Here is a 26,312-nt window from a genome sequence, read left to right on the forward strand (position 1 = left end):
CAATGAATCCTCTCAGGAGACCACGGTTATTCAAAGACCAGCTGGGTCTTGTAGCAGTAATACAGCTGAGTGTAATGCCTTCTCCCCATCCCCAAACTAAAGAATTTTCCTTGGACTCTTTGCCAAGAAAACATCACAGACTTGTCTGAAGCTTAAAGGAGGAAAACTTGTACAGAGACGTGTTTCTTGGTTATATTGTACATCACTTACAGTAAGACTGAAAACACAACAAAAACACAAAGTTCTGTACAGCAAGCAACTTACTGGTCTATCCAGACCATCTCTGCAAATAGGAGGGACTTTGACTTGTCAGATTAAATCAGCATTTACTATTGCTGGGTGACTGCTTCTTAATTAAAGAACCCAGGGCGCCTGGGTGGCTCAGACGGTTAAGCGTCTGCCTTCGGCTCAGGTCATGATCCCAGGGTCCTGGGATCGAGTCCCGCATCGGGCTCCCTGCTCCTTGGGAGCCTGCTTCTCCCTCTCTCTCTGTCTCTCATGAATAAATAAATAAAATCTTTAAAAAAAAAAAAAAAGAACCCAGAATATTCCAGTGACTTGGGCGCCTGGGTGGCTCAGTCGTTAGCGTCTGCCTTCGGCTCAGGTCATGATCCCAGGGTCCTGGGATCGAGCCCCGCGTCGGGCTCCCTGCTTCTCCCTCTCCCACTCCCCCTGCTTGTTCCTGCTCTCACTATGTCTCTCTCTGTCAAATAAATAAAATCTTAAAAAAAAAAAAAAAGAATATTCCAGTGACTTGAATTAAAAAAAAAAGTTTAGAAGGAAACATCTTAGGTATGTATCTACATCACAATAGGAATCCTTATTAATCTATGTACAATTTGATTTCTCATTTTCTATCAGTGTAGGAATAGTGCTTCCTATACTAAAAATTCTGACGATTTTCATAGCCTTTAAACTCAGGAAATTCTGAGTGCTCACAGATTATCAAATGATTTATGTATAAGGGACCTATGTATAAATTTGCTTCATAATTATTTAAATATTTATAATCATCTTGGGAATCTTATCTAAATACCAAAATATTAAAAATATTTACGCTCCAATGGAGTAAAACCCACTCTTTACAGATTGTACTTTTTGGATCAACATTTCTTTCATAGAAACTGAAATCGGAAGATTTAGAAATCATTTAATCAGCATTTTGGACCAGCGCTACCGCTCTTTACATTATGAGTAACTGGGGTCACTGAAGCTGTGACTTCTCCCCATAGTCAATACAGGCTCTAAAAATGAATGCCTTTCAAATCCCAACAACAGGTTGTCCCATGCAGAGACCCGAAATACATGCTGACAAGTCTTGCAGGGACTGCACATGACAAGTCTACACAAGACATGGCAAGTCTACACATGAGGTCAAACACTCCAACCGTGGGACTCTGGTGCAAACCTATTCGTGCTGGAGCCCGCACACTGACCCACCCCGCAGCCCCTGCATGAACGTGTCCTCCTGCAACCCCACGCACGTCACACATGACCCTGAGCTCTACTGCTGGGGTGCACGGTTCCCCAACGGAGAAGCAGGTGATTCCCAAAGTTCATTTGGAAATGTATTTTAACTCAAAATTCATTTTCCTAGAGCAATGCTATTGTTAAGGACTACATCAATTCTCTGGAAATAAAACGCTACTTTTGTTAACAAAAATAATTTTCCAATTCTCCTGGAAACGGGGCCCAGTCATGGAAGAGGGGCTAACACGGATGATGGACGCCTCTCCCAGCGCTCAGAGCGTTCGAGTTCATTCTACCCAACCTTATTCTGTGAAAAAACCAGTGGTCCCGGGAGTAAGTTAGGATTTCTAGTAGCGCCTCTGTGGCCTGACTCTAGGGGTCACCGTTCACACCGCATTCTACAGAAAAGCAGCCCAGCAGTACCATTTACTTAAATTAAAAAGGATGCTAACAGTGCCCTTAGAATCCTGAAGTAGAGCAGCCCTGAGGACTTCCAAGTTCATACAGCTGCTTAGAGACAGAACCAGGATCACAACTCTATTTTCAGCTGTTCTTTAATGGTGCATTTAGGATATAAGCAAATTTGTATCCTCTTTAACACCATGCATTCAATTATCTTAGGGGAAATGGCACGGAGTTACAGATGAATCCTGCAGTGAGAACATCAAATGTACTAAAAGGAAAACCTGCACACACTAGAGACAAACCTACAGAAAACAACTTGTTTAAAAAAAAAAAAAAAAGACACCAAAGGCCTGCTATACCTATGCAACATATTAAATAGTCTGTCCCAAAGCTGCAGATGAAAACAAGAGTCAATATTTACCTTGCATTACCCAAATCCCTCTTGTTCTTTATCTTCCAGTGACTACACCACAAAGGAGATAAAGTGATTCATAATTATGTCTGCCATGTGCATCCACTGAGAATAATTATCTGGTCCTGAGGCCAGCTTCATCTGCATTACTGTCATACAAGGAAAGCACTGTGGCCACCATCGCTGATGCCAATTAGGATAAGGAGCAGGACATTCAGTCCTCTACTGGGTCTCAAGACAGATTACGTTTTTCTACAAGGATAACGTAGGCCCCAAACCAAACACCCTATGTTCCACATTTTTTAAGCCGGTATCTCTCAATGATAAAGATGATCTAGGCATGAAAACATCTGATTACTCAATGGAGTAAAGAACCAGAGCAGTGCTCCCAATTCCTGAAACTGCACAACCACTTGCCAATCATCACAAATAATCAAAGGGAGAGAAGTAGAAAGGAAAAACAAAAAAAAATCAACACAGGTCTTTGAAAAAGTAGTGGCAGGGAACTATGAAGATTATAGTACAAGACTGCTTAATCCATGTTAGAGAAAAAAATCTCAAAAAGAGATTCAACCTCCAAAAATACATTCCTGAGAAAGGCTAACTACCGACTAGAAACTAAATCATTCTTCCAGTTCCCTAGGCATGTGCAGTACACACTCAGAACTTTCCCTCCTTTCTCCTGATTTGAAAAATTAACTTAGATTGAGAAACTTATCTCTTTATTCCCAGACATGTCAGTGAAGACCCAAGAGAAAAAAAGTTACACAATAAAATAAACAGGAAGACTAGAAATCCTCCCAGAAGCAAAAATAATAGTGAATTCAACATCACTGGAAATTAACATCTCTGAACCCAACTTTTACAACGTTTTAGGATGCCAGAGACCAAGTCCACGTGCAGCAGTGAGGGAAGGACCCGCAAGAGTTCAGCCTGCTCCAGTTATCACAGAGGCCTGGATGTGCTCTGAGGATTCCGGAAGCAAGTCAGAAGGCCCAGTGCTTGCATCAGTGCCCTTTCTGCACAAAGGAAAACTTAGGTAAGATGCTGCACTTTGATGTAGCACAAACAGGCAGAAGGGACTTTGAGGGAAAAACTCTCACATCTCCCTCATCACTTTGATTGGAGTCAACCAGGATGCAGACACCGTACCCACATACATGTGTATCAACAGCTACAATTTCCAAGATGGAAACTTAGGGGCAAAGCACACAATATGTAAGTGGGATTCAGATGTAAACCTGCTCATTCCAAAGCCCATGGTCTGACCCACTCCACAGCCCCTGCAACTATGTGTCCTCCTTCAACCCCAAGCACCTCGTCACACACCCTTATGCTATACTGCTGGGACAGGCAGTCCCCAACTTACAAGCACGTTATCCTCCAAAGCTCATTTGGAGATTTATTCTAACTCAAAATTCATTTTCCTAGAGAAATGCTAATGAGGATTAGGTTCCTAGGCTAGCCCCCAAACTAAAGTGTAGTACATCTCCCACTAAGATACGGACATACTATACGTATGTATAAAGACCAAGAAGTAGAACACTGGGTAGGGCATTGTGTCAATGGGGAAAAAACACAGTCAGGGAAGAGAATGATAGAAGCTACTTTGCTACCTGACCCTGGCCGCCATCATCTTCAGTCTCAGGAGTCAGAAGAGAGTGGAGGAAGGGGGGTGGGGGGCGGTGGAAAAAAAAAATGGAAGTTTCTGCCTTTCTAAAATATAAGGAGATGAAAGAGAAAGGAATCTCATTCTCCACTCTACCTCTTCCTCCTCCTCCCTTTACAATCCCAAACGAGACATAAGGCTTCAGGCCTTCCTCACTCCAGTTAGACAGGTGGTCTCCTACCTGGTCCACGTGCATGGAAGCACACAGCCAACCTGAAAACACCAAGAGCAAAATTTGGCTTCAACAGATAAAATCTGTCAGGGGCGCCTGGGTTGGTTAAGTGTCCAGCTCTTGGTTTCAGCACAGGTCTGATCTCAGGGTTGTGAGACTGAGCCCCATGTCAGACTCCACATTCAGTGGGGAGTCTGCTTGGGATTTTCCCTCTACCTCTGCCTCTCCCCCACACTCGCACGCACATGCTCTCTCTCAAATAAATCTATCCTTTAAAAAAAAAAAAAACCTGTCACTTTTTAACATCTTCCACCAAAACAAAAACTTTCCTCCCCACTTTCAATCTAACTTTCTTAATACACAATAAGAAAGCTAATATATAGGACTATGAAGTGAAACCAAGGAACAGAAAATTTAATTCAAAATGTTAACATCATGTGAAAAAGGACTTGAAAAGACATTTCTCCGGGGTGCCTGGGTGGCTCAGTTGGTTAAGCATCTGCCTTCAGCTCAGGTCATGATCCCAGGGTCCTGAGATTGAGTCCCGCATCAGGCTCCCCACTGAGCGGGGAGCCTGCTTCTCCCTCTGCCTGCCACTCCCCCTCTTTGTGCTCTCTCTTTCAAATAAAATAAAATCTAAAAAAAAAAAAAAAAAAAAAAAAAGACATTTCTCCTAAGAACAAGTACAAATGGCTGATAAGTGCATGAAAAGATACTCAACATCAAAAGTCTTCCGGGAAATGCAAATCAAAACCATGAGATAGCATTTCACATCCATTAGCATGGCTATTATCAAAATGTTAGTGAGGATGTGAAGAAACGAACTCTCTCAAATTCACAGTCAGAATGTAAAATGATGCAGCAGCTGTGGAAAACGATCTGGTGGCTTCTCACAAAGTTAAATATAGAACTACCATACAACCTTGTATTCCACTCCTAGGTATGTACCCCAAAGGACCAAAAGCAGGGACTTGAACAGGTATTTGTACACCCATGTTCACAGCAGCATTATTCATAACCACAAGGTTGAAGCAATCCAAGTGTCCATCAACAGATGAGTAAATATGGTACATAAATACAATGGAATATTATTCAGCCATAAAAAAGGAAGGAAATTCTGACTCATGCTACAAATAGATAAACTTTGAAAACATGCTAAATGAAATAAACCAGACCAAAAGGACAAATATGGTAGCAGTCCTCTTACTTGAGGTACCAAAATAGTCAAACTCATACAAACAGTAGAATAGAGGTTACCAGGGGCTGGTGGAAGATTGAATGGAAAATTAGCCTTTAATGAGTTCAAAGTTTCTGTTTGCGTTCATGGAAAATTCTGGAACTAGATTGTGGTGATGGTTACACAACATTATGAGCTAAGTTAATGCCACTGATCTGTATACTTAAAAATGGTTAAAACGGTAAATTTTATGTTATGTATATTTTACCACGAACAAATCAAAACCACAAACCAGAAGAGCTAGAGCTAATAGCATAACTTCATTGCAACCTCAACTTTCCCAATCTACAGAATAGGAGAAAAATACGGTATTAGGTATCTTAGAATTTGGGGCTGCCTTGTAACTATCTGGTATCTCAAATATTAAACCCACAAATGGAAGGGTCTACACTCTAGCATGCATCATCATGCTGACCACTGTGGTACAACCCAGCTGCCAGGGAGAAGCTCTTCTGAGTTAGACCATCACATACGAAGAATCCACTTATACACGTGAACAGATACCTTAACTTGGCAAGTTTCACTGTTAAAATCTTCATTAAAATTCTCATTGTATCAACATAAAGTCACGAAATAAATGATTTCAGAGAAGGGTAAGATTATGATAGTAACCAGAGTGCATTTGCTGACAAAGACTTTTATTTTTCTTTAGTTTCTTTTAATTTATTATTTTCATTATTATGTTCTATTAGCCAGCATATAGTACATCATTGGTTTTTGATGCAGTGTTCAACGATTCATCAGCTGTGCACAACACCCAGTGCCCATCACCACACGTGCCCCCCCATACCCATCACCCAGTTACCCCATTCCAACCCCCTCCCTTCTGTAACCCTCAGTTTGGTTCCCGGAGTCCAGAGTCTCTCATGGTTTGTCTCCCTCTCTGATTCTTTCCCATTCAGTTTTCCCTCCCTTCCCCTGTGGTCCTCTGCACTATTCCTTACGTACCACATATGAGTTGTTTAAAATTAAGAAGGGGGCACTCGGATGCACAGGGGAACCTGCCGATAGTCACTGCCATAAAGCAGACTCCAGGTAAAGCAGCCCGGCCAGGCTAGGGGACTCCAGACTCCAGCTAGGACCTAAAACTCAAAGTGAGGACAAGATACATAACTCCACAATGGGTCACACAACTTAGGAACAGGTTTCTAGGCAGGCAGTCCATAGTTAAATCAAGGTACTGACGTTCCTACTGAACCATTTAGCACCCATATTGATATTATTTCCAGACAAAGACTGACACAACTACCTGTATATGGAACATTTCCACTCAAGGACCACTTAATAAGAAGCTCCTCCAGGGTTAAGTAAATCTCAACTTGACTGCATGGTTCCAAGAATAAGAGATGTCTAATAAACTGCCTTGTATTTACAGAAGTCTCAGACACGATGCTTAACATAAAGCAAGCATTCAATAAATGCTAATAGGTCAGATTTTCTTAGCTATCCATTAAACATCACTCAGAGGGGATGGATCAAAACCAAGAAGAGGTAAACAACTCTTTTTTGCTTGTGATGAAAACTTTTAAGATCTATTCTCTAAGCAACTTTTAAACATGCAATACAGTATCATCAATTATAGTCACTATGCCGTACATTACATCACCAGGACTTAGCTTGTAAAAATACAAAATGCTTCATGAAGTTGCGGGTCATCCTTGGGAAGGGGCCATGCTAATCCTTCTCTGTATTATTCTAATCTTAGTATATGAGCTGTGGAAACAGGTACCTAAATGATTTTTAATATGTAAATACAAATATAAAAAAATAGATACATGTAATACTCCCAACTCTCTCCTAAGACCATACTGTAATTACCCTTTTGAAAAGCAACTTGAATAGTCATAAAATGGATTTTGTGTAATCTTACTTTAAATGGTAACCTCTGAGTGTGGGATTAGTTTACAACAACCCTCTTTCTCTGAGAACATCTCCTTTTTACTGAGTTGGGCTCCACTGTATGAACAACAGTGAACTGTCCTGGTGTGGACGACTACCTCCAATGTGGTCAGATGGTCTCTCCCCCACCACTGGATTTGAAATAGCTAGTCAGGCAGAGTGTGTCTGTGGAAGTCCCGGGACTGGAAAACATAAATCCCAGCACTGTGGAGTTAGCCTCCTCCTGCCATGCACCCTGGAGCAGATGAAACAAGTCTCTGCAAAGAGAATGCTACCAAAGCCCCAAGAGAAGCAGAAATAACAACGAAGAAGAATGACCGACCTGACTTGGTTCTTAACAATGTCCTTGACGTTAACTTCTGAGAAATATTCCATACCCTTTTAACACCTATCCATTTTTTGCCCCAGTTAGCTTGAATTGATTTCTATTACTTTCAAATTAAGAGTCTTAAGCTGTTGCCAAGAATTTATCATAGGAACACTTTAGATGATGGTTAGCACATTTTCTACAACTGTGATGACTTAGAAACAATCTGAATGTCACCAAGGATTAGAAAATTAGAGTGACTCAATGAAATGCAACCATTTCAAAAATATGCAGTTTATAAAACTAGGCAAAATGTGTTTTAGTAGTATTACCATGCAAAACACATAGAAAAAAACATGGGAAAATGAAAACAGTAGACATGAATAGGGGTTTGTGGCTGTGGGTCACTATTGCTGTTTTAATTTCCTGTCTACTAATTAAGACCAGGAAGGAAAAGCTAATAAATCGCCAAAAACTAGAAACAACATAAATGTCCATCACCAGTGGTTGAATAAGAAAAACTGAAGGACATCCATACAATGAAATACCACTTGGCAAGAAAAAGGTAGACCGTTGATACAAACAACAGCTTGTGTGTTTGAGATACTTCTCTAAGTGAAAGATGCCAGACAGAAAAGGCAGGTAGTGCTCTTTACATAGTATCTGGAAGGGCAAAACCATGAAGAAAGACTGAGATCAGCATTTGCCTGGGAGTCAGGGGAGAAAGGCTGAAAGGGACACAAAGAAACCGCATGATAGAAATTTCTATTTTTTGATGGTGGCTGACGATATATTTGCCAAAGTTCAATGAACTGCCCACCTAAAAAGGCAATTTTTGCGGTAAGTAAAGGATACCTCAGCCAATCTGACTTAAAAATAAAGCCACTGAGCTTGAAAACCAAACCAAAGCTACTGAGGCACCTGTTTTCTAATACTGGGTGACATTCATTCAGATTTATTAGGTGCCCACATATGCCCAACACTCTGCTAAGCGCTACTACACAGTGAACAAAACAAACAACTATACAAACAGAAATTGTAGTCAATGAAGAAAATCACAGGCATTCCTGTTGCTATTATAGGGTGAAGGTCTCTGAGCAAGTCACGTGTTTAGCGGAGACCTGAGGAATAAGGAGCAGAGAAGAGAAAAAGCATGGAAAGATTTTAGATGTACTAGTATATCAACAGTTAACAACTCAATAGCAACTCAACTGTTTAAATGCAGGAAGTGTGGTTATATTTTAATATTTTGATATGATGTAGAATGGGGCTTCCTAAGTGAGCAAATGAGGCTCTCAAAACAGCACTATGGGCAGTGGCCAGATACAAAAAAAAATGTTGTGGATTTGGGGGGCCCTCAAAGAGTATTATGGTTCCTCCATCCATTGCTGATATTTCAAAAGTGATTAACAGAATGTGTCCAGTTCCCTGCAATGAGACTGCCTACGGATAATTAAATGTCATGTTGTGGTGTTTTCAAGAGATGTATTGTGCTTGTTTTTAATTTTGGCTGAATTTACCATGGTTTCCTCAAGCTTATCAAGATTCTAAATGATCACTAAACACATTTACTTACCAAAAAGTGAACAAAAGTGTCCTCTGGTAAACAAAACTCTTTACACTATAGGGTTCGAGCCCCAACACACCATCTTCACTTGGCTTCAGAGGCACTCCCCTAGCTTTAATCCTCCTCAACTCACGGGCTGCTCCTTGGCAAATTCCTCTGCTGGCTTCTCTGACCAACCTCCTAATGTTGGGAGTAATTCACAGCTCCTGCCCCTTAGCTCCTCTCTTCTTACACTCATCATCTTGTTTTAAATACATTCTGTTTCATGGCAAGCCCCACAAGCATCTCACTGCCTGGATCTTTCCCTAAAGTTCCAGATTTGATGACCCAACTGTTAATTCAACATTTGCCCCTGTATACCTAACAGGCATCTCAAACTTCCTGCCTCTAAAAGAACTCCAGACTTCTTGACTCACAAATTCTTTCTTGTCCCAGTGTTCCTTATTCTCAATAAAAGATGCCTCTAGGCGCCCAAGCTGATCGTCACACCAAAAACCTAGCAGTCAGCCTTGTTCCCCTCCTTCCCTATCACCTCATTAGCAATTAAAATAGGCACCGCCTTCAAAATGTATTCCAAATGCAACTATTTCTCACCTTCACTATTACTCCAGGTCCAAGATACTCATCTCTCTCCTCTGAAGGACTGAGTAAATCATTAGCCTCTTGCCTCCTTACAATACATTCTCCACAAAGCAATCAGAAGGAGTTCTCCACATTGTAACTCAGCTCATTGCAAATCCCCTCTCAAAAGTCCTCTGTGGGCCCTCAGGACACAAAAACTCACATAGAACAACAATTAGCAACACATTAGCCTTTGCACTGAAGGTAACAAGAAATATCTTCAAAGTCAAGTGACTCCTCCTGCTACCCCTAAATCAGAGAATATTACTTAAACTTAGTAATCAACGCTCAGATGCAGTGAAAGAATCCTTTCAAAAAAAAAAAAAAATCAATAAGCACCCATCCCTAAATCAATGAGTTCAAACAAAATACTCTCCACCTCTTATCTCATCAGACCTCCTCAGTCACCCTGGAGGCTGGGAGGGAAAACAAAGCTCTTGGTCTTTTGACCACAGATATTTTAAATATCTGAAGTAATCTGGTTTCACCTTAAAGAGAAAAGGAGACTGGAAAATAAATACTAAGTTTTGAATCAATCATACCCAGTCAGAAAACAGCTACCAAATGGAAGACTGTCTATCACTTTCAGACAGCAATTTCTTCTAACCAATATGACTTCAACATAAAATGTGTACCAGATGTATCCGAAGTGTTGTTAGTATGTTAAATAATCTTTCCAGAAACTTCAGTTTAAAATGCATAGGTCCACAGTAAATTTAATCAAGTAGGTAAAAGACCTGTACTCTGAAATAAGATACTGATAAAAGAAATTGAAGTTGACACAAATAAATGGTAAGATATGCCATGCTCATGCTTGGAAGAATTAATGTTGTTAAAAATGTCCATACAACCCAAAGCAATCTACAGATTCAATGCAATCCCTATCAAAATACCAATAGCATCTTTTCCCAGAACTAGAATAATCCTAAAATTTTTGTCAAACTACAAAAGAACCCAAATAGCCAAAGCAATCTTGCAAAGCTAAAGGCATAATGTGCCCAGATTTCAAACTATACTACAAAGCTATAGTAATCAAAAGAGTATGGTGTACACACACACACACACACACACACACGGAACAGAATAGAAAGCCCAGAAATAAATGCGGTTAATTAATCTGTGACAAAAAAGGAAAGAACATACAAGGGGAAAAAGTCTTCAAAATGGTGCTGGGAAAACTGGACACCTGAAAGAATGAAACTGGACCACTTTCTTACACCATACATAAAAATAAACTCAAAACAGATTAAAGACCTAAACATAAGACCTGAAACCATAAAAATCCTAGAAGAAAACATAGGAAATAAGCTCTTTGACATCAGCCTTAGCAATTTTTTTTTTTTTTTTTTTGGATCTGTCCCCTCAGACAAGGGCAACAGAAGCAAAAATAAGTGGGACCACATCAAGTTAAAGCTTTTACACAGCAAAAGAAACCATCAATGAAATGAAAGGGCAACCTATTGAATGGCAGAAGATATATGCAATGATATAGCCAATAAGGGATTAATACCCAATATATATAAAGCACTCCTACAAGTCAGTACGTAAAGAGCAAACAATCTAATTTTAAAAATGGGCAGAGGACCTAAATAGGCATTTTTCCAAAGAAAACATACAGACGGCCAACAGACACATGAAAAGATGCTCAACATCAGTAATCATTAGGGAAATGCAAATCAAAACCACAAGATATCACCTTATATCTGTTCAAATAGCTAGAATCAAGAAGATATAACAAGTGTTAGTAAGGAAGAAATTAAAACGAGAACTACCATACAGTCGACAATTCCACTTCTGGGTATTTAGCCCAAGAAAGAAACACCAATTTGAAAAGATATATGCACCCTATGTTTATTGCAGCATACTTACAATAGCCAAGATATGGAAGCAATCCAAGTGTCTATTATTAGATGAATGGATAAAGAGGATGTTGGGTATATACAATGGAATATTACTTAGCCATAAAAAGGCTGAAATCTTGCCATTTGTGACAATATAGATGGACCTCGAGATACTCTGGTTTCTCTTCAGATCACATAAATCTTTTGCCTTTTACTAGAGTGTATTATACGAAGTGAAATAAGCCAGACTAAGACAATATAATGATTTCACATATATGTGTTATTTAAAAATCAAAAACAAAGCTGAACTGAAACAATCATAAATACAGAGAACAAACTGATAGTTGCTAGAGGGGAGCGAAGTAGGGAGAGGGGTAAAATGGGGGAGAGGGGTTAAAAGGTACAAACTTCCAGTTATAAAAGAAGACACAGAATGCAATGTACACCATAGGGAATATAGTTAATATTGCAACACTTTGTATAGTGACAGATGTTACCTAGATTTACTGTGGTTGCTTCGTAATATATAAATGTTGAATCAGTGTTGTACCTCTGAAACTAGCCTAATAATGTATGTCAACTACACTTGAATTTAAAAAATTGTCTTTGTTGAAATGACCTGTCACCTTCAAGTTTTCAAACGATGCTTCACTTTGTTCTCAGGCACTATGGGAAACAAGGCATATCACGGTTTCCATTCCTCAACAATCTGTGACCGACATTAAATACAAAATGTTTTCTTACAAACATCTAGAAATATACCCCACTAAGCCCAACCTCATAAAAAGAATCACTTCCCATATTTGCTTTTACTGTCTCTAAGGGTTTCTGAAAGTCAATCTCTAAAATGTTTATCTCCCCCTCTAGAAGCCAGGAAGAAAGTTTTATTCACTCTCCTCTACACTTTTCACACCTGTCTTCGGACGCACACACTCCCCATTTGACCGTCTCCTTATGGCACCATCTTCTGGCAGTGAGAAGGGAGCGAGCGGTGGTGCCCTGCCATTCAAGCCCTCCTCCCAAACTGTGACTATTTTTAGGTCAGCGGCCCCTCTCTGATTCCTAACTTGGCCCTAGGTAATCATGAGGCAGTGAGAAACCCTTCAGAAGCCAGGCAAGTCCCAGTGGGATTAACAACACTCCACTGCAACAATCTCCCAAGGGCTACAAAGGAGAATGCCCTCCCACGCATAGCAGGGTCATGACCCTTATAGCCCAACCCACCCACTGCCCTCACTTGACCCAACCAAGGCTGGGCTCCCAATCCAGACATGCAATCCATAGTACCCGTAATTTCATCAGGGGGAAAAAACAAAAACAAAAAAAACAAAGCTGAGATTTCCTACTTTGAGAGTTTTAACCCACATGCTAGAAAATTTAAAGCTATTCAGTGTTTTTTGTTTTTTTTTTTCCCTTAAATGTCATGTCCAGTAACAACAGAGATTTTGGATTTGTTAACCTTGGAAAGAGGTAGGTATTGATAAAAATATTCAAAGAAAATGTTAGTCACCTTTCAAAAGAATATACCAAGATGACATAATAAAAGTATCTCCTTGTGCTATTTATAAATATAACCACATACTACAACATCTATAATTGGTACAGGCCCACCAGAAATACTAAATATAGGGCGCCTGGGTGGCTCAGTTGGTTAAGCGACTGCCTTCGGCTCAGGTCATGATCCTGGAGTCCCTGGATCGAGTCCCACATCGGGCTCCCTGCTCGGCGGGGAGTCTGCTTCTCCCTCTGACCCTCCCGACCCTCCCCCCTCTCATGCTCTCTCTCTCTCAGTCGCTCTCTCTCAAATAAATAAAATCTTTAAAAAAAAAAAAAATACTAAAGATACCTGATGTTAGAACTCTACACTATCACTGCTTCACCTCTATTAAAGATAACTATAGTAAGACAAATTTCAAGTTAAGTGTTCGGTTGGTTTTTCCAGCTCACTACTAAAATGAAACATAAGAACCTCAAACTAGGTTTGAATATTTGGCAACTGAAATTTCAAGGGAGAGCACATCCAAAAAAATGGAGAAAAAATACATTCATATATTTCATTTTGTATCTTTCCTCCAAGGACATCGTGTCACATCAAAATTAATCGCTTTCATTCATCCCCCAACTTGGATTTTGTAAAGAACTGTCCATCTTTTCTGAACCCATAGGTCGACAGCCTCAAAAAGGTTTGTTCCCCAGATTTCTCCTGATAACATCAAATGAAGACCTCATGAAAATGTTAAGGACAACACACTGGCTCTAGTATTTGAGAAGACAAGCTTGATTCAGAGGGGGAACCAAGGAGTAAAGATTCACTCACTGGTTCTGGCTGTGACTTCTGTTATTGGGAGTCTCTGGCCCTGAAGGTGAGGACACCTCTGTCAGATGTCTCCTCTCCAAGCACTCTGGAGGTCTAGGATGGCTGAATGTGGGAATATGCCAAGAGAACAAGAAATAGAGCACAGACCTCAGGAAGCAAGAAACCCAGCCAAGTCCCCTCCCTTACCCTCACAAGCAGAACAAAAATCTCACTGTTCCAAAATTAGCTACTTTTTTTTGTATTTCTCAGAAGGGAGTATAGGAAGAGGGAGCCTATGGGATCTTAGAATCTGTCCTCAATAGACTTGGAGGAATAGATGGTATTTTTTTTAAAGACACTGAATATGCAAATTGTTGTGCTATAGAAAAATTAGGAAATTCACAAATTGGGCTTTGTTTGGCTTTATATATCTAAGGCTAATATGTTCAGTGCAAAGTCTTTAGCTTCCCGAAAAGGGTCCAAGTCTGGCTACCAATTATATCACAGCCTGACTGCAACAGCCTTTAATATCAATAGCACAAAGTCAATCAAAGGAGATACTTACAAGTAACCACCCTCAGCAATAAATGTTCAAAAGGAATAATTCAGTAATAGAATCCCATCCTTAATGGCAATCTGTGGCTCAGTTATGGCCAAGAAATCTCCAACTGACCAAAGCCAGAACCACTGCTCCCATTTGCACAGATAGGTGGGCCCTGATGGCATGACCGGCTGGCCCAGAGTTTAAAGGCAGAAATGGATACAAGAGGATTCGAACTTAGAAGTGGGAGGGAAAGGTTTTACCCATGTTCACCCAAATAATATTTGTGGAGTTCAACAGCCCAATTTTTTTTAAGTTAAGAATTTCAGGATCTACTCATGCCTTTCTCTAAATGATTCTGATCCCTGTATAAAGTATTTTAATCAGACATTAAAATAACAGCTCTCCTTTGGGATAATGACTTTCTAATTTGTACACCTAAAATATCTGTGTGATTTAACTTAATTCACGTTTACAGTTTAGAAAAATTCTATTCCCACCATTATATAAATGCAAGATGTTATAGTTAGTGCTGCAAATCTTACCAATTTTCTTACAACTATTCCCTTAATAATAAAGCCTTTCAAGCAGGAGATTTTTTTTTTTTTTTTTTTTTAATATTCAGAACCTCCAATTAGCTACAAGAGAAGGAATCCCTTACAACAGTACTAGAGCAGTCCCAGAGAAGGAAAGTGGGGGGTCGCATACTTCATGCACCATCCTGCCCGTTTCTGTATCCCTGCTTTGAAGTGACCTTTTACTACAAGAACTTCCATTCATTCAACAAACACTGATTACTTGCCTACCACATGCCAGCTGCTCTCCTAGGGACACAATGAAGACAATCCGTGTTTAAGGAGCCTTCAAAGAGCCAATAGTTAAGAAAGTACAAGTCAGTAATTACAAAAACTGCAAAAGTAGAGGTGGAACCAGCCTAAGGGAACCCAGAGGATGGACTCCACTGGTGTCGACATGGAGAGAATGATGGGAGTGTAGCTCCCTGAAGAAGAGGAAGCTTGGACTGAGGTTGAGGAACAGGCAGGTGAGTGTTTCTGAGCCTTTCAGATTCTATCAACTAGTAACATTTCCCCTCCAAAAATCTGGAAGGACAACAGGAGAAAGGATACTTAAAATATTATGGAGGTCGGCTGACATAATAGCTGGAAAACTATCTAAGGCTTTGAATGTCAAAGCGACCTGTGAGAGAAAATGTTGTGTAAACACTGTGTTCGACCCATCAAGACTGTCACATGGGGACTGTCTCTCTGACACACCGTCAATCCCTCTTTGTCTGCCCAGTCTCCCAAGTGTGTGAGGCCAGGAGCAGGGAGCACGCAGCTATCTCTTCCATGGACAGAGATAAGGATGTCAGCACACAGCACTTCCAAGTCCCCAAAGTGTTCTCATAGTTGTCTCCCAGGTGACAGCCCCATAGCACAGACCAGTCCCATGATGACTTCCTATGCCTCTTCCTCTTTTATAGATCTTCCCAGAAGTTGAGGATCTTGCCCAAGAAACATAGTTCATAAGTAACAATGGACATTAAAACCCAGTTCAAATGTGTACCCTTGGTCTCTTTCCCCCTTCCTTCCCATAGCTAATAAGGTCAACCAACATTTGCTCACCACAGACCCAGCTCTGCAGAACTGCCTCAGCTACTGGGCTACCTACCTTGCTTGGAACAAGCCAAAAGTTATCTTGGCCTCATTTCCCTCCTCTGTAAAAATGGATGCAACAGTAAACAATCCATTTCTTCGGGTTGTTTTAAGGTTAAATGAAATTTTTGGAAACTTTCTAATACCCACCATTGTTAGTTGCTACTGTTATACTGTCAACAACCTTGTGAAACAATCTTTATTATTACCCTCACTTTAGGACCAGAACTTAGCAACTTGTTCATTCAGTCAAGGCAACTTTTTGGGGGGATGGACATGTTCTAGAGCTCGACTGGTGTGACGGTTGCACAGATGGAAATTATTTGTCAAGACTCATATTTGTACACCTAACCTAGGTGCACTGCATGGTACTTAATTTTATATCAGTTAAAAAATCTGGGTGGCACCTGGGTGGCTCAGTCAGTTAAATGTCTGTCTTCAGCTTGGGTCATGATCCCAGAGTCCTGGGACTGAGCCCCGCATTGGGCTCCCTGCTCAGCAGGGAGCCTGCTTCTCCCTCTCCCTCTGCCTGCCGCTCCCCCTGCTTGTGCTCTGTCAAATAAATAAATAAAATCTTAAATTTATTTTTCACCTATCATGTGGCCAGTAAACAGTTTGTATATTCCCAAACACCTCTATTAACTCATTTTGGAACTAAAGATGTTTTTCCTGGTTCTTATTCTAGAATCTACTTTCCAACTAATCCTTCCTACCCTAGGGAAAATCTTGCATGGTTACTACACCAACTACCAGTTTGGTCTGATCTTGTGGACATCAAAGCTGACTTACACAGTTTTACGTTTCACTGTTAGCTCCTGCATATATTCACCTAGACCCTCCTAGAGGAGTAGGTCTCTGTCTATGACCCTGGAAGGGCACTATAGGCCCAGACCTAAACAATCACTTTGAAAAGCAGTTTAGGACCACAAACCAGGTACCTAAAGTCTCAAACCAAGAGACCTCTGAGAATCTAAAATATTAGCTCTTAGTCTAGGTCAGCATTCCTTCAACACCTTTTTAAGCACCTTAATAAAAGCACTATTCTAAGTACTCCTAATAGAGAGGTGAACAAAATTACATTCTTGTTCTTGTCAAGATTACATCATCTTGCCGATAAGAATTCCATCATAAATTCAGCTTTTTCATGAGAATCGGTAAGAAGTAGGAGTCAAGAACAGCAAGATTAAGTTCCACGTACCCCTGAGGCCATACAGAAAGGGCTGCCCCAATAAAAGTAAGCAACTAAAACCATACCACCAGTCACACACAATGCTTGTCAAGAACACTGTCAGGGACTCTACAGTTTGCCTGAAGAAATAACTTGATGTGAAGACTCTGCATTCTTTTGTTTCTAAATTGTACACAGCTAGGTAAAGGAATTACCCAAAAGGTAGCACAGGTTGTTGGAGAGAAATGGGGTAGACTGGCTACACAGGACACAGATTTAAGCTAAAATGACTTTTCTCCCTCAAGGTATTAAATGCCCATGAGCAGCTCCTTGTTTAGAATCACTCAGACAGTTGCCGGATCTCCTCAAAGTCCACTTGGCAAAAAGGAAATAATTTTCCATCTGAATCCTGCCAAGACCAGTTGAAAAATGTCAGTATGTGTGTGTGGTTACGCAAGTTGGCACCTCACACCATATCTCCCAACCTTTATTAAACATCAACTTCCTGTACCTTTTACTTGGAAAATGATTACCTGTGTTAGGCTTTCCCCTGGCAAGTAAGAGTTCTTTCACAGAAGGTCAGTGTATGTACAGATCTAACTCGTAGGGGCAGCCCAAAGGAAGAAAGAGCCAACCTCCCTAAAATGGCCTACTTGTCAAGTCCTAACATCATACATTCCTTAGAAGTCATTTTGGTAACACAGAACCATTGACCTTTAGGGCTAGAAACCATGACTGATACTCAGGGTGTAACTGTGGTTTTATGGGACCTTCTCTTCCCTGTTCTGACGGACACCAGGCCTCACCTCCTAGTTAAATTTCTACCTGGGATTAACTCCATCTGCCAAAGAATTACCTGCCTCCATGTAGCTTAAAATAAGGAAATAGGATTCAATATTTCTATAGAAAAAAGTGCTTCAGAAAAACAAGTATCAGTCCCTGCTCAACATACATGACCCTGGGCTGCTATCTGTAAAATGGGTACATTTTACAATATATTATTGTACAAATGATTCAGAGAACTGTTAAAATTCATTTGGTTCTCTTTGAAGCAGTGTAAAAACCGTAAAATGTCACAGAAATGTAACTATCAATTTTCCATTTGTGCTATTCATCTTAGTGGCTTACAGGATTTAACACTGTTTTATAGTCTGCAGTTATAAGATGGAAAAACATGCCATAATTCCAAGCAACGTCATTTGAAATGTTACATACCCAAACCAGTGATGCTTTTGACCCCACTTCAGCACCAATATGAAGAAAATCCTCACAACAGTGATTACGCTTTATGGCATGAAAACTAGTCAAGTATCAGTATCCTACCAGGAGTGTGGTATAGACCAGGAGAGAAGAACTGGATCCTAGTCCTGGCTCTAGGACTCACTCATCGTAATACAAAACATTTATCCACATAGTTCCAGTCAACTTCCTCATGTATAAGATAGACCTCTACTTCACAGGTTGGTGTGCTAACTGAACAGAAAGGTCCCTAATGTCCTATTTACAAGGTACTATCCAAAAACACAGTTATTATTTCACTGTAATTTTAATCATATGCATGTGTGTGTGCGTGTGCGCATGTGCACAGATACACTGTGGCAATTCTGGATTTTTTTTTTTTTTTTTTAAGATTTTATTTATTTGACAGAGAGAGACACAGCGAGAGAGGGAACACAAGCAGGGGGAGTGGGAGAGGGAGAAGCAGGCTTCCCACTGAGCAGGGAGCCGGATGCGGGGCTCAATCCCAGGACCCTGGGATCAGGACCTGAGCCGAAGGCAGACGCTTAACGACTAAGCCACCCAGGCGCCCCAATTCTGGATTTTTCATCTCTATTTTCACACACACACACACACACGCGTGCGCGCGCGTGCATATCAGCAGCTCCCTAAACTTGAACTCTACAGAAAACCAAAAGGTAACAAAGCTGAAGTCCAAGAATAAATACTCTCAACTATTACTGGTATGAACCAATTCTTTTTAAGAAGAAAAATGATCAGGCTCCTGTGCCTGGAATTTAATTCCCAGCAGAGAGCACCAGTAGGCCCGAGCAACCACCCTCTCAAAATTCAGTTAAGGAAATTAAATTAAACTTCCTAGCCATGAATCAGAAAAGAGGTCCTATATTTGGCGTTGTGGCATAATAACCCCAAGCAACAGGTATCATCCCCACCGTCTTGATGAGGGGACAGGGGTGCAAAAGGAAGAAAGTTACTTACTGAATCCATGTGGCTAACACAGAAGATCTCAGACGTGAGCCCAGCGTGGTCCTATTTTAAAGTCTGTGCACTCTCTATTATATTCTGGTACCAAACGTACTGGATCCCAGTAACATTTTTTCCATTTCTATTAACAAAGTATGTCTCCAAGGTTTCAAACTGGACATCAGGGTGAGCACAATCTAGCTAAATGTTGAAATACCTCTTTTATTATTCCAATCTTAATAAAACAAGAGAAAGGAGAGAAAGAAAAAAAGCATTACCCTCCCCTGGAGGCTTGTACTTACACCATTTAAGTAGAAAATAATTTTCATTTGATGTACCTATAAGGTTTCAAATTTCAAGTGTTCGGCATAACAAGGTATATAGAACCATTTTGTAACCTAACAGTGACACCTGCAATATAAAATCATTTAAAGTTTTTCATGAAAAGAGAAATGCAGGATTTTTCCTATCCCCATTTCCATTTTATTGATAGACACACTCCCCTTATACTGGAAGTACAATGTACTAGTAAATTCCTTTGCATAGTTGCCATTGGTAATATCTCCCCATAAAGCACTACCAGGAGTTTCTAAGCCTTAAATAAAAAGTCAGCTCTTAAGAATACAGAATCAAATTCAAAAGAAATGCAAAACTACTCTGCAACAACCTCATTAAACGCAATGAGAGAAACAACCACCCCAGACTGAAAATTCATCTGAATTACTTTTTAAAACGTAAATACGTATTTCTCTAAATGAGAAACAGCCCACGTCTCTAAGAGAAATTGTCGACTTGTGACCATCTGCACAAAATGGAGACTGTAATAAATTAGCACAAGTGGAATTAATTCCGTACAAGTACTTGCACGTGGGTTTGCCAGATGTTCTGAGAATGGCACTTAGTAATAAAAGAAAATTCTAACTCGGGAGGACCAAACTTCACACCTTCCAATTCCAGGTTACCCTACCGCCTAACAGCACCAGCTTTCGGAAGGTACACAGGGCCACCGGTGGAGTGGCCTCTGTCTGCTGGCTGAGGCTACCACAGGGGGTGTGGGGAAGTGTGAGGGCCAGGACAGAGAGGAGAGTCTAGAAAAGCAGTCAGTAAATTATCGTCTCTGGCTTAAAAGACCTTCTAGTAGCTGTGACTGACGGAGGAAAGAATTTCAAACTCTCATGCCATTAGTGCTCTAGATGATTTATTCCAGGCTCCATCTGGTACAAATAATTATAAAAGTGCAAATGTACCCAACATAAGGTTTAGACCCTATCCTCAAGACGCTTACAAGTTTTAACAAAAACCCGTTGGAAGAGGTCGCTAAAAACATTATCCGGAGCAAATAAGTGAAATTAGACTGCAGTGCTAAGCATCCTGCTTCGCGACAATTCTGAGAGTCATCGTGATCCCTGATTAAGGACGAAGAGTCTTTAGATGACCAAAGATGTCACACATGCAGGCAGAGGGAGCAAGGAGCGCAACATGGGAGTCGATCCCAGGCTCCTGGGATCATGACCTAAGCCAAAGTCAGAGGCTTAACCGACTGAACTACCCAGGCACCCCTGAGTCTATGTTTCAACGTCAGCTCCTATATGGCTTGTATAAGCTTCTATCTTTGTTCCTTTATAAAGCTGCATTGCATAAAGCTCTATATAGGCTTCAAATTTTGTTCCAACGAACACAGCCACAGACATTATGTAAGCTCTACTTGTATTCAAACACCTGTTTAAACAAGACTATACTTTTACACATCTCCTTCCCACTCTTCTCAAGAATTGCTTTCTCAATGCCAATTTAGAACACAAATGTCCTGAAATGTTTTAGTTAATCGTGGAAGGTCAGCTCAATCATGGTTGATCGGCCCACGAACATCAGTGCCAACTTCATTTTCTTTGCATTGAGTGTAAATATAAATTGACAAGGTACAAATATTTACAAGAATTTAAAAGAGTGAAAATAAGGAATTTGATGGCTTTAAACCCCTCTCCATGGCATCTTACCCCTAAGCCTGAGGTCTTCGCAGTCTGTTTTCTTCCCAATCTGAGCTTTTTCTGTGTCCACGCAGTGGGAAGCTGGCCAGACCTGCCCTCCCACTTAGCACAACTCTTACTGAAAAACGAAATCAGTACAATTTCAGGCAAAATTAACACTACCTGAAAGTAATTTCCCAGCAACCGCTTTGCCCTTTGAGCTAGTTTGAGAAGCTTACGACCTGCACATGATCTTCTTTCACTGCTCAAAATGAATGGAGTCAACCCTACTAAAAAGTAAACATGTCTCCTCAAAAGAAACTAAGTGACTTTAAACCTATTTAGTTTTACAACTTCAAAATGAAATAAAATTTCTATGTGAGAATAATGGTAGGATGTGTGCTTTCTACTTTTACTCATGCAAGTAATATATACACAGAACATTCATAAGCTTAGACATAAGCCTTAGCAAATGTAAATAGTTTATCTTTAAATATTTTCTCTTTAATATTGGGCTTACACTGCAGACTAAGGAAAACCTACCAGCTTTAATGAATACCTAAAATTGTTTTGGAATCAAAGATGTATATGCAAAAATGGAATTCCGAAGTGCTTGAAAGCTATTTACCTAACACCTCTATATTCAGCCTTGTTTATTATTCTCTTTGTTGAGCAAACACTCTTCCTTGATTGTGTAAACATTATACATCAGAGCAATCACAAATTGCAATACTTTATAGTGTATGAAAATGAAGTTTTATTGTATTTATCTACATAGTAAAGATTAGCTCCCAAATCTGTCATCCCCAAAATGGAAAAGTCTTTTTCATCTTGAGCCAAGTGAATAAGAAAAAGTCATGCATTAATATCATGGATAAATGCCCACAGAGAGTAATAACTTCTGATTTCAAATAATATTGCAGTCCTTTTAAAAAAGAAAATTATCATCAGAACAATCTTGTATGAACTTGATTTAGAAAAATACATCTTTAGAAGAAGTAGTTGCCAGTCAAACTCAGTTACTGGTTATAACCAATTTCTCAAAGTCAAGTATGAGAAACCCTGGTTAAAGCAGGCTTTTCTAAAAAAAAAATTTCAGGCTGTTGGTCACACCCCATAGAACCTAATCCTTTTCCTGCAGCACACACATCCTGTCACTCCTCACCTCTCCAAAGGCCCCAGCCACCACTGTCCGGGTCCCTACCAGGCAAGTGGGGCAGGTCACCTCCTGGTACGCTCACCTGCCTCCAGAGAAAGTTTGGGCTCGTTTTTACCCTAAAACACATGCAGCACACACCAACCTTATCCTCGGGGCTTATATATGGTCTGGTGCCTTATTTGTGGGCCCTAAGTAATGGAGAACTCGCTCAGCAAAGCCTTTAAAAGTCCTCAGGGTATATTTAAACTTCCACAGTATGGATAGATAACTCAAGTTTGGGAAATCAGGCGGCTACCCACCCCCACCACCTCTTCAAATAGTTTCATCTGTAAACAGTGTTGGAAATTTGGGAAAAATTTTAAACTACATATACATCTGTCTAGACATCAAGAAAAGAACAATTCAGTATGAGCTGTAATAATGATTGTACAATCTGGCAAGACACTACTACAAATAAAAAATAAATGTATAGTGAGCCTAATCACATTTACATAATCATAGAACAGATCTGAAACATTTTTATTCCCTGGGATTTAAAACTTTGCTCTGATTTTGAAGACTGTTGTTCCTAATGATATATACCATGCAGAACTATTCCTTATCAACAAACCCAATCTGGTTTACAATGGTCTCTACTCCAGGATATAGAGGTTGTTCTAATGGATTTGAAAGGAATCTTACTCAGAATTGATGGGGAGGGGAGCGGAGGGGAGGGGAGATTCTTTTAAAAGCCTGCCACTGTTACTCAGTTCTTAAGCTATGATCCAGAAGTGTTAATTTTGTTTTTGAGAAAGTCAACAGACTTGGCTACATTAAAGTATAGAACACCTCTAAGTCAAAACCACTATAAACTCATGGTATGGGTCTTTATAAGGCCAAGACATCATGGGGGGAAAAAAATCTGTAATATGAAATGTAAAAGTTTATTATCAATCCATAAAAGTTCTAATAGAAAAATACTAATATCCCAGTAGAAAAAAAATTGGCACTGCAGTCATTAAAAAAGGAATAAAAATGAAACTAAATTGTTTTTGGTATTCATGATTTGTAATTAAAGACCTGGAAACTTAGGTATCAAGAAAGCACTGTTTACCTCTAAAGCTGGAAGGATTATTTTTCCTTTTAGGAATGATTCCCCACATTAACAAGAATACCATAACAGATACTCTCAGAGTGTTGGTGGGGATCATACTTGGCCAAACATTTTTTGGAAAGCAAATGGTCCATCTGTATCAAGAGATCTTTGGGCCAAAAACTGTATTTCAAGGACTCCATCTAATAGGCCGTGTAGATAAAGTTTTATAAGGGATATTTCTTGCAACAGTATATATTTAATAGTACTTGGAAATAAAAGTTCAGCTTATAATTTTTTACCTCTATAGTGAAATATTATGTAGCCACTAAAATAAGACTCTTAGAGAACTTACTGACCTGCAAACTTTTTCCTCAAACAGGAAAAAAAACAGTATGCAATAGTATATCTGTATAAACTGCGTAACTGTAAAAAAATAAATCCATTAACAAGCACGAAGAAAACACTGTGATTATATTTGGGTGGTAGAATTATTTAATTCATACTTTTTCTGAATCTACCCATTTTTATACAGCAAGCAGACATGGAACAAGGCCAACAGAGGAAGGCTATTATGGGACATGCCTTCTAAATGCTTCCGTCTAATAACAAATACAGAGAAATCTAGCTAGAATTTTATAACCCTATGAAATTACCCAAAATTGTAACCATGTATTACTAATACATAATTAAAAGGTGCAGATCTTCTGCAAGCACTATTTTCTCCATGACCGATTTTTAAAAGAGGAAAAAGTTGGCACAAGTAAATAATATTATTTTAAACTCAATTCCACTAAGTTTTTAAGGATAAATAGTTTTAATCATTTCTTTGCATAACTTTCCTTATGGAATAGTGTATTGAAGAAAAAAAAAGTGTCCTACACATTGCAAAGCACTATGCAAATAAGGCATCATTGGTTCAATTTAAATTGTCCATCATTTCCTGCCCTACCCCTGAAAAAGAAGCTGTCTATTGTATTGCATTTCCAAATTCTTCAGTTTCTCTTCCGGTTAACCACACACTGCTATCTGGGTGTATCTAGACTCCTTAAAGAGGTCATTAAGGAAGCAGCAACTCATTTCCTTTTTATTCCCCTCCCTCCTTGCCTCCACTCCTAACACCTGCACCGCACCCTCCACCACCCCCCACCCCAGGGCTAAGGATTTAATGTGCTGATGACTAAAATCCCATCACCTGGCAAAACATAAACCCTGTCATTCCCTGAGTTTTGCCTAAAACTTTGATTTTATTCAAACAAACAAAACACGCTGGATTTCCTTTCTTAGCACCCAAACTGCTAAATAGTCAATAGTAGTTAACAGGGTAGGTCAAACTTGATGGAGGCTAAATGAAGAATTAATCTCTCCATTCTTACTCCAAAATAAATTATGCTGAGTCAAAGTCAACAATCACTTAGTTATTTGCAAAGAGTACGTCTTGAAAAAGGAGAAAAAAATTTAAGGTAGTAAGTCCCATAATTACTGTAGAGTAGTAATCAATCAGGTGACTTGACTTAGGAGTGGATTCTTCTAGAGAGCTAGAAAAGCACAAGTAAGCCGCTGGAAGTAGTAAGACACGGGACGGGAGGGCCTTGGGAATTGCAGCAACCTCATTAACGCCACATTTCAGCCCTGATTGCTTATGCTGAGAATGGGCCCAAGCGAACCGCAACGGGAGAAGGCTGGGACTGCTGGGCCCTGGCAGGTCAAGTATTCGGTGGGCGGCTTCCGGCTGCAAGCACACGCCTGTCAGTCTGCGTCTACTGTAAACCCCTTCGGTCACTTTCAAGGTGACAGCTACTGCGATCCGCATCCGTCCCTGCCGCACCAGCTGCGCTGACCCCCCGTGAGACCCGATCTCCGCAGCCTCCGCTCCTGTGGGGTTGTCTCCCCACTTCTCCCCCAACTTTGGCACCCAAGCCCCTGGAATAACCGCCCCTCCCTCAAAGCTAGTTCCGTCCCCCGTGACGGTCGCGTTCACGTTGTGTCCCCGTCCGTCCGCGCCCCCTCCCCCGCGCCCCAGCCCTAGATCTCCACCGCGGACAGGCTGGGCAGCCGGAATCCTCTTCTCGACTCCGCACTTACCCGCAGCTCCTCCTCCTCCTCCTCCCGGGAGCAGAGACGTAGAGTAGGGGAAACAGGGACTGAGAGCCCCGGCGCCCTTCGGATCCCCGGGGAGGCGCTCCAGGCCCACCCGGGAGACCCGCGGTGCAATCAGTGCCCAGCGGGCAACGTCTGCACCTGGGGACACACGGCTCGTCCCTCACCCCACCCCCGCACGCCAGCGGCGGCTGCAGCTGCCAGGCGGGAACCCCGAGACTGGGGCGCGCCAGCCTCCCCGCCTCTCCAGCCGCTGGGGGTGGAGCAAGGGCGGGGAGTTCGGGAAACTTGTAAATAGAAAAGCTCCGCCGCCTCTACCCACCTCGCTCGCTGCCACCCCTTCCAAGCGGCCCCAGTCTGCACCTCGCTGCTGGAGACAAAGGGCAGGCGGCATTCAAGGGGGGGGGGGGGTTGCGCCCCGAGAAACTTGGAAGACGCGCGGGGCTGTACCTCGGAATACAGGCCCGGGGGACTCCCGCCGCGTTCCGCTCCGCTCTACTCGGCAGGTTGGCGGGTTCGACTAGCCAGTTCGCTCCCTCCTCTGGCGCTCCC

General features: G+C 40.9%; 1 protein-coding gene and 1 non-coding gene across 4 annotated transcripts in view; both read right to left on the reverse strand.

Annotated features, from left to right (window-relative positions):
* Nucleotides 1-25,967, reverse strand: part of MTUS1 (microtubule associated scaffold protein 1) — a 167,825-nt gene extending 141,858 nt beyond the window's left edge. For 2 of the 3 annotated variants that reach the window (XM_035004152.1, XM_035004150.1), the window contains exon 1: nt 25,746-25,966. The gene's annotated coding sequence lies outside the window, so the exon portion shown is untranslated. Of the gene's footprint in view, nt 1-25,745 lie in introns of all 3 variants that reach the window. The other variant, XM_035004151.1, reaches the window with a different exon arrangement.
* Nucleotides 6,987-7,092, reverse strand: LOC118010146. The gene has a single exon (XR_004679140.1). It is a non-coding gene; the product is annotated as a U6 spliceosomal RNA (small nuclear RNA).
* Nucleotides 25,968-26,312: the final 345 nt, after the last annotated feature.

Source organism: Mirounga leonina, unplaced genomic scaffold (genome assembly GCF_011800145.1).
Source record: "Mirounga leonina isolate KUSES-001 unplaced genomic scaffold, KU_Mleo_1.0 Mir_128, whole genome shotgun sequence".
NCBI classification, from domain to species: domain Eukaryota; kingdom Metazoa; phylum Chordata; class Mammalia; order Carnivora; family Phocidae; genus Mirounga; species Mirounga leonina.